At 44.9% G+C, this 6,000-nt stretch overlaps 1 protein-coding gene across 1 annotated transcript in view; it reads right to left on the reverse strand.

The window, feature by feature from the left end:
* Nucleotides 1-3,055, reverse strand: part of oser1 (oxidative stress responsive serine-rich 1) — a 42,708-nt gene extending 39,653 nt beyond the window's left edge. Inside the window, exon 1 of the mRNA XM_078554896.1 lies at nucleotides 2,660-3,055. The gene's annotated coding sequence lies outside the window, so the exon portion shown is untranslated. The remainder of the gene's footprint in view (nucleotides 1-2,659) is intronic.
* Nucleotides 3,056-6,000: the final 2,945 nt, after the last annotated feature.

A 6,000-nucleotide genomic window follows, 5' to 3' on the forward strand; every position in this document is an offset into this window, starting at 1 on the left:
TAAATTGATTACTGAGGAGAGGGTTGTCCTAGTGGAGGAGAAATGATGGAGAAAGGACTTATATTCTTTGGAGGGGTGATCTCACTGAAACATTTAAGATTGAGAGTGTGAGACAGAGTAGATACTGCTGAGAGGCTGTTTCTCTTGGCAGGGAAGCCTAGAACTAGAGGATCATTATCTCAGAATAAGGGGAGCCATTCAGGACTGACATGAGGAGAAATTTCTTCACTCACAGGGCTGTGGATCTTTGGAATTCTCTACTGTAGATGCTCAGTCTCGAATATTGTATATTCAAGGCTGAGATTGATAGATTTTTTGATTCTAAGGGAACCAATTATGGATCGGGAAGGAAAGGGTCATGGCCATGATCTTATTAAGCAGCAGGCTCAGGAGGCCAAATGGCCCTCTCCTGCACCTATTTCTTATGTCTTAAGCCTTTTGCTCTTTTCCGAATAGTGCCATGGGACGTGACAGGGAAGTCAGCACCACTGAGTTGCAGATGGTGAACAGGATTGTCAAAAGATACAACGGGATATAGATCGGTTGGAGACTTGGGCGGAGAAATGGCAGATGGAGTTTAATCCAGACAAATGCGAGGTAATGCATTTTGGAAGGTCTAATACAGGCAGGAATTATACAGTAAATGGCAGAACCCTTAAGTGCATTGACAGGCAGAGGGATCTGGGTGTACAGGTCCACAGGTCACTGAAAGTGGCAACGCAGGTGGATAAGGTAGTCAGGAAGGCATATGGCATGCTTGCCTTCATTGGCAGGGGTATTGAGTATAAAAGCTGGGAAGTCATGCTGCAGCTGTATATAACCTTGGTTAGACCACACTTGGAATATTGCGTGCAATTCTGGTCGCCACATTATCAGAAGGATACGGAGGCGTTGGAGAGGGTGCAGAGGAGGTTTACCAGGATGCTGCCTGGTCTGGAGGTTATTAGCTATGAGGAGAGGTTGGAGAAACTCGAATTGTTCTCACTAGAGCGACGGAGATTGAGGGGCGACTTGACAGAAGTTTACAAAATTATGAGTAGCATGGACAGAGTAGATAGTCAGAAGCTTTTTCCCAGGGTGGAAGAGTCAATTACTAGGGGACATAGATTTAAGGTGAGAGGAGAAAACTATAGAGGAGATGTGCGGAGCAAGTTTTTTACGCAGAGGGTAGTGAGTGTTTGGAATTCGCTGCCAGAGGAGGTGGTGGAAGCAGGTACGATAGTGGTGTTTAAGAGGCAGCTTGACAAATACATGAATAGGATAGGAATAGAGGGATACAGACGCCGGAAGTGCAAAATGTTTTAGTTGACCGGCAATATGATCGGCGCAGACTTGGAGGGCCGAAGGGCCTGTTCCTGTGTTGTACTTTTCTTTGTTCTTTGTTTTTTGATAGCGCTGAGTTGGTCTGCATTGGGGTTGTCGGTCTGGATTGTGCGCTCAAGTCTCTGGATTGGGGCTTGAACCCACAACCTTCTGGTTGAGGCAAGAATGCTGTCAACTGTGTCAAAGCAGGAAAATACACCAGGGCCAATACATTCTCATAATTTAATCACTTGTCCGGATTAGGAACTCTCAATATGTAAGTCAATAATACACAACATGGTTATTAGTGTTAAATATTAACCAAATTGAACAGCAGCACTATTTAGTAGCAGTCGGTAAATGCACCTTAAGGTGTGGGTTCTGAGCTACTACACATGCCTGGAAGGTTAAGGTTACTCCCCCTAATCTTTGATACATTAACCAGTGGATGCATTTCATCTGGTAACGGCATCCACAGGATAGGGAAGAGAAAACAAAAAAATGCTCATGTCCCACTTCTGGTTGTTATCTGACTCCTGAGAAAATACACAAATGGGTATGGTAGCATGCTGGTTACTTTACAGGACTTGCAATCCAGAGACACCAGTTCAAATCCCTAAATAAATCCAGGAATTTCACAGCTCTCAGTAATGGTGATGATGAAACTGCTGGGTTCTCCTAAAAACCCAACTTTAATGGCCTTTAGGGAAGGAAATCCGCCATCCTTACCTGGTCTGGCTTACATGTGATTCCAGACCCACAGCAATATAGTTGACTCTTCACTTCCCTCTGAAAAGGCCTTAGCAAGCCACTCAGGCGTATCAAACTGCCCCAAAAGACTGCAGCGGTTCAAAGGAGCTCACGACCAGCTTCTCAAGGGCAAACGGAGATGGGTAATAAATGTTGGCCTGTGGCACCCACATCCCATGAATGAATTTTTTAAAAATACAATATTTCCCTCTTGCTTCCTCCCACAACCGAACAGCAAGGGAACAGACATTAGGTCCAGTGATGCCCCCCACAATCAAACAGCCTGTCAAATACTCACTTTTTAAAGGAACAGTGCGGCTATGCTGCATCAAAAAGATTAAAAAAAAACACGGTACAGGCCAATCACTGGCATTGAAATTAAAATTAGGTTTTGATAAACAACCCGAGGGCAAAACTAAGTAAAGTCTTGATATGACACTGCACATTTAGGCACTGACTCAGTACAAACATCCCCGGCTCTATAACGATGAGTCAGATCATATTTTTGAGACGGAATTATTCATTTGGATGTAATTATTACACACGCGAACATTTTTAATAAAAATCAAAAACACGAGGCTTTTTTTGTTATTGTTTTTGTTTTTACCTTCTGGTCTCCTCTGTTCAGGCAGGAGTGGATGAGCAGCAGCAGCGGCGGCGGGGATCCTGAGGGCTGGGCCGCCGGGTGACGGCGCTGTTTTTGTGTGTGGGAAGGGCGGGAATGGAGTGAGGAACAGGCCGGAGCCTGAGGCCTAGGCCCCGCGTTTCCCTCCCTCCTGCTCCTCTCTCTCTCTCTCTCACACAGACACACAAAGCTGAGGGACACACAGTCGGAAGTCCTGCTTTTAAAAGACCGGGCGACGAGTAACCGGAGGTGGGAGGGAAGAGATGGCAGCAACCGCCCCGGCTAAAAGGAGTTAATAGTCGGACGCTTTTTCCTTTCCTCCCCCTTTTTCTGCGCGCGGTTGACCCAACGCCTCTTGTTTACATTCAAACGTACGGACGGACGGACGGACGTGCACATGCACGCACGCACGCAAGGAAGGGACGACGTGCACCCGCACGCACACAAGCACCGACGTGCCCCCGCACGCGCGCGCGCAGGGGCAGGATTGACTCCCTCCCCGCCGCTGCCGCCGCCAGCGCTGTGCGCGAAGAAAGCGCGTGACGTTAACAGATGACGTCAGTTGAAATGACGTTTTTCTACCCCCCGCCCGCCCACGCTGCCACCGCCCCCTCTCTCTTTCCCTGGCCTCGAGCTGTTTTTGAAATTCCCGCCCAACCTGCTATGCGCGCGACCGTCCTAAACCGCTCAATGTTAATGGGTGGGGGAGGAGACAAGAACAACAGCCACCCAACAATGGAAAATGGTTCAGGGCTTTGTTTTACCCCCAAGTTTTATCATGAAAAGGGTTATGATTAGAGGGGAAAAATGAGGAGAAAATGTTTGAGGCGGCAGATTTTGGGGGTGGGGGTGGGGGAGGGGGTCAGTTACCCCCAACTGGACTTGAATTGGCGAATGAACCGGGGCTGGCGACAAGGGAAAATGTGTTTCTCATGGGCAGCGAGTTGTGATCGGGAATGCATTATCCAAAGGTCGATGGAAGCAGCTGCAATGGTAACTTTCAGAAGAGAATTTGATAAAAACTTGAAAAGGGAGCACACCTACAGGGTTACGGATAAGGAACTGTGGAGCGTGACTAATTGGATAACACTTCCAAAGAGCCAGCACAGGCACGATGGGCCAAATGGCTTCTCTATAGCGCTGTATCATTCAACCTATGACATAGGTTGACCCGTATATAAAGCAAGTGATCAGGAAGGCAAATGAAATGTTGGTATTTATTACAAAGGGGAATGGGGTATAAATGTAAGGGGAAAAAAAAGCAAAATGCTGCAGATGCTGGAAATCTGAAATAAAAACAGAAAATGCAGATGTTTAAGAAAATAGTTCATGACTGTCAACAAAGATATATTCCAGTGAGGAAGGAGGATTCAAGAAAGGGGAGAAACCAACCATGGTTAACCATGGAAGTTAAGGTCAGTATCCAATTGAAAGGAAAAAAACATACAATGTGGCAAAGATTTGTGGTAAACCAGAGGATTGGGAAAGTTTTTAAAAACCAACAAAAGATGACCAAAAAAAATAAAGAGGGAGAAAATAAACTTTGAGAGTAAACTAGCAAGAAATATAAAAATGGACAGTAAGAGTTTCTTAAGGGAGGAAGAGGCCAAAGTGAGCATAGATCTCTTGGAGAATGAGGTTGGGGAAATAATTACCGGGAAACAAGAAATGGCACAGGAGTTGAATAAATACTTTGCTTCAGTCTTCACGATAGAAGACACTAATAGCATGCCAAAAATACTGAATAATCAAGGGGCAAAAGGGGGTGGGGAAGAAATAAACACAATAACTCACTAGATAAAAAGTACTAGGGAAACTAATAGGACTAAAGGCTGATAAGTCCTCTGGATCTGATGGGTTGTATCCTAGGATATTAAAGGAAGTAGCTACAGAGTTAGTGGATGCACTGGTAGTAATCCTCCAAGAATCCTTGATTCTGGAAAAGTCCCAGAGGATTGGAGAACGGCCAATGTAACACCCTTATTCAAAAAGGGAGGGAGACAATAAAGAGGTAACTATAGGCCAGTTAGCTTAACATCTGTCATTGGGAAAATGTTGGAGTCTATTATAATGGATGTAATAGCAGAGCATTTAGAAATACATAATCTAATCAAGCACAGTCAGCATGACTTAGAAAAGTTACAGCACAGAAAGAGGCTATTCCGGCCATCTTGTCCATGCGAGAACATCCAGGTTGTCTTTCTAATCCCACCTTCCTGCACCCGGCCCATAGCCCTGCAGCTTACAGCACTTTAGGTGCAGATCCAGGTACTTTTTAAAAGACTTTAAAGTTTCTGCCTCTACCACCAACTTGGGCAGCGAATTCCAGACACCCACTACCCTCTGCGTAAAAAAGTTCTTCCTCATGTCCCCCCTACACCTTCTGCCACTTATCTTGAATCTATGTACCCTGGTTCTAGAATTCTCCATCAAGGGAAACAATTTTATCTTGTCCACTCTATCTATTCCCCTCATAATTTTGTACACCTCAATCAAGTCACCTCTCAGCCTTCTTTGTTCTAAGGAAAATAACCCCAACCTATCCAAACTCTCCTCGTAGCTACTCTTTTCTAACCCTGGCAACATTCTTGTAAACCTCCTCTGCACTCTCTCCAGAGCTATAACGTCCTTCCTGTAATGTGGTGACCAGAACTGCACACAATACTCCAGTTGTGGCCTCACCAGTGTTTTATACAATTCCAACATTATATCCTTACTTTTATATTCTATACCTCTGTCAATGAAGGAGAGCATTCCATATGCCTTCTTTACAACCTTGTCTACTTGAACTGCTGCCTTCAGGGACCTGTGCACTTATACACTAAGATCTCTCACTTCATCTACCCCTCTTAGTAATGTTAATAAATTGAAATGTTCAGTTTCACACTCAGTCCTGATCTTGTATCCTGCGGCGACTTCAGTTGACGTTTTCCATCCAAACTGAACTGATTCTCCACCAGCCACCAGACTTCATGAAGGGGAAATCATGCCTAACAAATTTATTAGAATTCTTTGAAGAGGTAACAAGCAAGATAGATAAAGGGGAACCAGTAGATGTAATATATTTGGATTTCCAAAAGGCGTTTGATAAGGTACTGCACATAAGGCCACTTAATAAGATAAGCGCTCATGGTGTTGGGGATGGTGTATTAGCATGGATAGAGGATTGGCTAACTAATAGAAGCCAGAGAGTTGGGATAAGGGGGGCATTTTCGGTATAGCAATCTGTAACTAGTGGAGTGCCACAGGGATCAGTGATGGGGCCTTAATTATTTACAGTATATGTTAATGACTTCGATGAGGGAAGTGAATGCACTATCGCC

This window comes from Cetorhinus maximus, chromosome 13 (assembly GCF_964194155.1).
Source record: "Cetorhinus maximus chromosome 13, sCetMax3.hap1.1, whole genome shotgun sequence".
NCBI classification, from domain to species: Eukaryota; Metazoa; Chordata; class Chondrichthyes; order Lamniformes; family Cetorhinidae; genus Cetorhinus; species Cetorhinus maximus.